The following is a 7,650-nucleotide window of genomic DNA, read 5'->3' as shown; positions in this document are numbered from 1 at the left end:
TCAGATCACGAACACAGGAACGGCCTCCAAAAACCTCGACTATGTCGAGTTGAGTACGACAACACCACAATGGCTACCTTGGTATTCTCAGTGTTTGAATCCAGAAGTGTGGGCTCTGTGTGGACTTGATTAGAGGAAGAGACCGAAGGAAGAACAATCGTGTAAACGATTGAGCAAATGGGAGATGATAGAGGTCTATCGTATAGACGATGCCCAATCGATTAACAAATGCTATGTGATCGTTTAGCTAAAGGCCAGCTGAGTGAACTATCGTATAGTATCACTCCACGATCATTTAGTCTCTTTTCAGCTATCGTTTAGTGAATCTAATCCACTTGACAGCCAATCCATGAGAACTTGCCGAGAATAGACACTTTCACTTCAACTACTAAATTTAGGAAAACATTTTTTCTTTTATCTCACGGTTACCATGAAACCACCAATAACCTCCCACTCAATATGGAATTCACTTCTACCCGATTTAAGGTTAGTAGATGGGTTGTTTTCTTAAGCACTAATATCTTGTCTTGAACAATGGGACTTTGCCCTCTCATAGAATGGAGGGTTATGATTTATAAGCTGAACTATAATCAACTGTTCACTTGATGATCAGTAGGAGCTTAAGGTGCAAGATGTATTTACAAGGGTAAAATAGTAATCTTTAACCCAGTTGTAAATACGAACAACCTGTGAAGGATTGATTTATCGATTATGGTTAAAATAGACAGAAATACAACTACAGTGAGGAGAGTGCAACTATCAAGCTATAGTGGAATGTCTTGGTAGTTAACGAATAGTGATTAGTTCGGTTTAAAGAGTTTAACCAATTAATTACAAGTCGTTGGAGCTCATGATCTGTAGATTCATAAGGTCCCTCTACTAGCTCGTAAATTTGGATTAGTAAATTGAGTAATCTTGATAAGATTCAAAATTAGGGTTTAGAATTTGAAATGTTCAAATTCAATTAGGGTTTCTATTTATTGTATTCGATACAAATAAAATGTTTAATTTTATCGAAATTAAAGGAAATTGGAGAAACAATTAATGTTTAAAATATGATTTAAATATTAATTTTATTATGATGGAATTATTTACTTATTAATTTAATATTAGATATTAAATTAACAACCTTAATTAAAATGTTTAATTAAGTAGTTTTATTTAAAATTAATTAATTGAATTGTTTTTTTTATAAAACTAATAAATGAAATTAAATGTTTAAATTGAAAAAATCATTTTGGAAATCATTTTTTGAAAAAATCTTTTGAAAAAATCTTTTTTGAAAGTGGATCTTTCCAAAAGTTGGAAATCTCCACTATGATTTAACTACCTTATCGACTCAACTCCATTTTTTCCATGAAGTAGGAGTTGCCCTTCATGCAAGCCATGAATTTGCATGGTGAAAGTTCTGTAAATTGAAGTGTTGAGATGAATAATGATTCATGCTTACAAGTGAAGGAGTAATCTAACAAGCAACGGAATAAATCAGAATCAATAATGTAACGACCCGACCCCCTAGGACTTAGGTTAGGCCGTTACTAAAATAAATACATGCATAGGATTTGAAATGATGCTCAGTTATGTTGAAATAAATGCTAAATAGACAAGAGGAGTTTAAAAGCCATTTATTAAATGCAATTGTTAAAACAATAATAGGGTACCCATAATTCGTAAAGACTATTAAAAGTATAAAAAAAACAATCCTTAATAATAAGTTTCAAATAGTAAAACTAAACATTAAGGGAAAAATAAGGACTCTAAATTTCATGATGCGGAAGCGTAAAAACTAGTCCCAGTGGCACGATCACGAATTCCGTTGCGCCATCGTCGATGTATGTATCTCTACCCTTACCTGAAACAGCAACATAAGAAAGAATGAGTATGAAATACTCAGTAAGTAACCCTATTACTGGGGTCAGGCTAGGCATCTATGTCCTCTAAATGCCTACCCCTAGTGGAACATATAAACTGCTCTAGTCCTTATGGAACACATATATACATGAAAAACTTATTTCTATCCTACTGTAGTCGAGTATGTCCACTACCTCTAGTAAGTCCCGTAGGACCTACAACCTCTGGTGAATCCCGAAGGAAACACAATCTCTTACATACGCATGGTTATGCATACACCTCTTTTGTATACACATAAACCCACTTAATGTGTACCTCTTTTGTACACATGGTTATGTATACACCTCTTCCGTATACACACAACCCACTAAAGGTGTACCTCTTTCGTACACCTAGTTAAGTATACACCTCTTTCGTATACACCTAACCTACTAAGTATGTACTTCTTTCGTACATCTAATTATGTATACACCTTTTTCATATACACATAATCCATTGAGTATGTACCTCTTTCGTACACCCCAGACCCTCTCTATAAATGTAGGGATGCGTACCTCTTTCGTACACATGGTTGGGCAGACATCTCTTTCGTATACACAAAACCCACTGAGTATGTACCTCTTTCGTACACCCCAGTACCCTCTAGGTATGTATCACTTTCATACACATCAGCCCTAATACATCTCTTTCATGTACTAGCGCCCTTGGACGTGCATTACTTTCATGCAGTCACATAGTCTAGAAAAGAAAGGAGATTTTATCTAACTTCATATGACATATAACATTCATCTAATCATAAATCCTCTAAAATCTCCTCATCGTCAACCTCACGTTAATTACCTCAACATACATATTTAATCTAGTTTTAAATGAATCAACTGTAGCACATCACTTTCATGCACTAAATCATGTAAACAATGCAGTAGTCGGGATTTCGTAATATATATCATACAGTCTACACATTCTCATAATAAATCGCATAACTAAATAAATTCGCAAATGTCTAATGCTTATCTAGCTTTAAGGCACTCCAATAGAAGTGCTACTTAACTCATAATTTAAGGGTCATGCTCAATCAACATTTACTATAACTCATAAAATTCCAAATCAAGCTTAAACGTAATGATATTCTGATATATTACCACATGCTCATATATCCTTCATAAGCAGTCCATCCAACCTCTAAACAATCAAATTATTCAAAGAAAAACTGCTACAGGATCCTCAATGTTAAATCTACAGTGTATCGTCAGGCACAAAAGCGATTCCAGTAGTAAGATTACTTACCTCAAAGTAAATCTAAATTAGTTCAAGCAAGCCTGTCCCTTCCTTGCCAATCAAAGCCTTGAAGTGTCTTAACAAAATTTCCCCCCAAATTGGTCTTAAACTTCAAACTTGGTGGGCCACCTCAAAATCCTCCCAAATCTTGATTTTAGAATCCCAACATTATGGGTTAATCAAACCATACCAAAATCTTAGTTAACAATAAATCTCTGAACTTCGGAAAAACACTTACCCAACCAATCTCAACACTCAAAATCAACAAAACGATGGCGAACGAAAGAAAGGTCTGGCGGCGCGTGGTTTCCGGCAGCATTGCGACGAACAATGGCCGAAAGAAGTCTGCGTGTCTGGTGGCTAGGCTTCGAATCTGCTACTGCACCACAGATCTGGCGGCTGGAAGACGATCGGTGACTATACGAATGGAGGAAAGGCGTGGAAGAGACGACGTGACGACGAACAGCAGCGACCCACGGGCGAACGAGTGGTACTCCGATTGTGACGACGAGCGCCAGCGACCCATGGGCGCGAGCGACACTTCGACAGTGACGACGAGCAGCGGCGATCCACGGGCGAACAAGTGGCAGTGAGGGAGGCGACGGCGAGGTCGGTCTAGGTAGTGAGGGTGGCGGCGGCGACAGGAGGAAGAAGTTTGGGAAGAAGGGTTTTTTTTTTCTTTTGTGTGGGGAGAAAGGAAGGGCTTCTTTTTATTTTAAATAATAATCATAATAATAATAATTACTAAAAAGGAAATAATATAATTACATTTAAATCATTTCCTTAATCCACTATATACTATTTATTTCCTTTCCTTTTCAAAAGAAAATTAATTCCTGTCATTAATTTTCAAATTAAATTTCAAAATTGAATAATTTTCACGTCAACACTTAAATTCCCACACTTATACTTCAAATCCAAAATTTCAAAAATGTCCTCCAATAACAAAATTATTGAAATCATATAAAAAGTGAAAATTCGGGGTGTTACAAATAAGCACTCTCACTACTCTTAATTTGAGTTTTAAACATGCTAATCAAAAGAAGTTCAAAGAGGGTTTGAAGCAAAACTTAATTTTGAAGACTTGATCCACGAATTCAACAAAATCACTTAAAGATTGAGCTTGAAACTTCAACAAGACTACCACCAAGATCTTCTCTACAAAACTCAAGAAGGAATATGTGGTGGAAATACTCAAATCTAGTTGAATTGGAGAGGAATTTTGGTGGTTTATGAGGTTTCTAGAATTCCAGCACTTCAATAAGTTTTTCCAGAAATTTTATCTCAAATCCATGCATGTAGACACATTATATAACATGTTTTCATGCAAGGAGAGTAACTTGCATGGAGGGCAACTCCTACTTGGAGCTGATTACAAATTGGAGGTGGAATTGGGTGACAAACCACCCAATAAATGCTTAGTGAATTTTCCCCGAAAATTAAAAAAATCCACTAACCCTAAAATCAATTTCAATTTTAAAACTAAAATTGATTTAATAATAGTTTTATATAATTAATTCAAACTTAATAATTAATAAACTAATTTCAGTTTTTTTAATTAAAATTTATTAATTTAATATCTTAATATTAAATTAATAAAATACAAATTCCACCAATATGATTTAATTTCATATTTAAATCATAATTTAAATATTAATTGATTCTCCCATTTCATTTAATTTCAACTAAATTAAATGTTTTATACTTGTATCAAATACAATAAATTGAAAACCTTAATAATCGAATTTGAACATTTCAAATTCATAACCCTAATTCCAAAATTCATCTAATTTAATACTCAATTTTTTATTCCAATTTATGAGCCAGTAGAGGGACCTAATGGACTTACAGATCATGAGCTCCAATGATTTGTAATTAATCAATTAAACTCTTTAAACCGAATTAATTACTATTTGTTATCAAGGCACACCACTATAACTCGATAGTTACACTCTCCTTGCTGTAGATATATTTATGTCCATTTCGACAATAATCAGTAAGTCGATCCTTCACAGGTCGATCGTATTTACAGTTGGGTCAAAATTACCGGTTTACCCCTGTAAATGCATCTTGCACCTTAAGCTCCCACTGACCCTCTATTGAACAACTGATTTGTAATACCATTTATAAATCATATCCCTCTCTACTAAGAGAGGGTGGGACCCTGTTGTTCAAGACTAGGCATTAGTGCTTAAAAGAACAATCTATCTGTTAACCCTAAATCGGGTAGGAGCGAATTCCATCTTGCATAGCTATGTCCCCAGTTATTTACCCGATCTTATCCCAAAATTGAAGGCTTATTGAGTAGTGCTGTTGGATTACTCTCACCTATGAAGATCAAAGGATAATCCCGAAATAAATAGGAGTGCATAGTAAGCTCAGAATTAAGATCGTGTTATCCTAGGTCATTTTAGTTTGAAATAGTCAGTTTTAACAGTAAACGGTTGTTTTAAAGAAAGGTGACTATTTCGAGGTCTAGTCTTATGCAAACTCATTGCATAGGATGCCTCCACACACATGTCTCTACATAAATGATTTATAGATCACATTATTTGTATCAGTATGCGAAATGGACTGCATCCAATAGTGTTACCAGGATGAGATACCAAATTTCCTCCATATACTTATAGACCATTTAGGCTATATACTATTAACTTGATCCTGTTTATGTCACCACATAAAGTTAAAGTATTCATACTATAGCCATAGATATGTTTATTGGATTTTCACAATAGAATGCAAAATCAACAACTTTATTGAAATAAGATACTCAATGATATTTTATTGATAAATAGAATGTTTAATACAAAATTTACGAACTGCAAGTTCTAGAATATTCCCAACAACAAGAACTTCAAAAAGAACTCTACATAAACCTCAAAACCCTCTTCAAATCTTATATACATCCAGCTCAATTTAGTGTTTCCATCACACAATCCTTGCAAAAGAATAGTAGAGAAGATCTTGGTAGTTGTCTACTTGAAGATTGAAGCTCTTTCACGTGGAACTAAACTGGACTTGAAGAGGATACTTCAAAGGTATTGTGTTTAGCAAACCATCTTCTGTAAAAGTTACTTTGAAGCATGTTTTAAACTCAAATTAAGTATGATTAGAGTGCTTATTGATTCTGTTTTTCCTCTGTTGCACGTTAATATACTTTGAAAAAAAATTTGGAAGAAAAGAAAGAAAATATAAAAAATTGAGAACCAAACTGATAATAACCCGAACCAAATGAAAATCAATCCATTGGTTTGTTCTTTTTATTGGACATTGATTTGGAATCATTCTTTGTAAAATCATTTGTTTGGATTGGTTCTTGGTTGGCCCCAAAACCGACAAAATTGAATTGACTATCACTCTACCTCTGTTGATCAACTCTGTCGAAATACCTTTGGTGCCCAAACTCCTGCGATCACCTCAGGTAACCAACTTTGACCCAACTCCATCGATCATCTCCATTAACTAACTTCGTGTCACACCCCTTCCCGGATTACCCTCTTAAACTGGAAGAGGATATGACTGTGGTAGTTACTAGTCCTACTACCAGCACTCACCACCTTAGCCTTCTAATCTAAATACCAACCTGTTAAATCATTAATAATGTACGCATACAGCATGCCTCCTTAAGGTTCTACATAAGATTATATAAACACATGCATACAACCATGACATAACATCTATGGAAAAAATATTCACAGTTGGGCCCAAACATCTCTAACAAAGCCCTAATCCCTCTTAAAATATGTGTACATAAACAGATCATCACCTAAGTCTTCTTAATAAGTCGGGTTCTACATAAGATTATATAAACACATGCATACAACCATGACATAACATCTACTATTACCTAGATACCTTCTTCATGTCCTTCAGTATCGGGTTATTTCGTAACATCAAATTAAGTTTCATTGCTTGTCAATCACACAAGGACTCATTCTATCATAGCTTTCCTCTAGAAAGCATATTTCAACATTAGAAACTTAACTTTTGTAATGCTTTCAAAACATACCTTAGCCTGCGTTAAAACATTTACAAGCCGAGGAAGATTCGTTAAGCTATTCATTAATCATTTGTTGCTTGAGGAAGTATAAATTCATCATCAACATCATTGTAACTTACTTGGCCTTATATGCATAAGTATTGAAAGTATTAAGTTCATTTAGTCACTCATAGCTCGTCGGGGCTCTTAACGGATTATACGCCTCTCTTAGCTCTTTTTGGCCTAAAAGGACATAATTCTCGGTTAAATTCCTTAGAATTCTTAGCAAAATACCTCAAATAGTTCGTTTACTAATGGAACTTTCCTCAACAAAACAATATTGCTAGCGAGATAACCATTATGAGTGAATTCATCCTTATGAGCGAGATCCTCATGAGCGAGATCAAGCATTTCTTTAACAAAACTTCAACCTAGCGATACTCACCATACCAACGAGATTCAGCCCAAATTTCTAGTGAGATTTCCTTCTTGAGCGAGATCTTTAGCATAAAATCAGCGAGATTATCATCCTGAGCGAGATC

The 7,650-nt window shown here is 34.7% G+C and overlaps 1 long non-coding RNA gene across 1 annotated transcript; it reads right to left on the bottom strand.

Annotated features, from left to right (window-relative positions):
- Positions 1-1,600: 1,600 nt before the first annotated feature.
- Positions 1,601-3,830, bottom strand: LOC120080161 (uncharacterized). Its single transcript, XR_005482434.2, has 3 exons — positions 3,368-3,830; positions 3,139-3,276; positions 1,601-1,852 (listed from the first exon to the last, which is right to left on the bottom strand). It is a non-coding gene; the product is annotated as an uncharacterized LOC120080161 (long non-coding RNA).
- Positions 3,831-7,650: the final 3,820 nt, after the last annotated feature.

This window comes from Benincasa hispida, chromosome 6, assembly GCF_027475165.1.
Source record: "Benincasa hispida cultivar pf3 chromosome 6, pf3_genome.v1.1, whole genome shotgun sequence".
In the NCBI taxonomy this organism is placed as follows: domain Eukaryota; kingdom Viridiplantae; phylum Streptophyta; class Magnoliopsida; order Cucurbitales; family Cucurbitaceae; genus Benincasa; species Benincasa hispida.
Note: the sequence above shows the minus strand (reverse complement) of the source record. Positions and strands in the feature narration are given on the sequence as shown.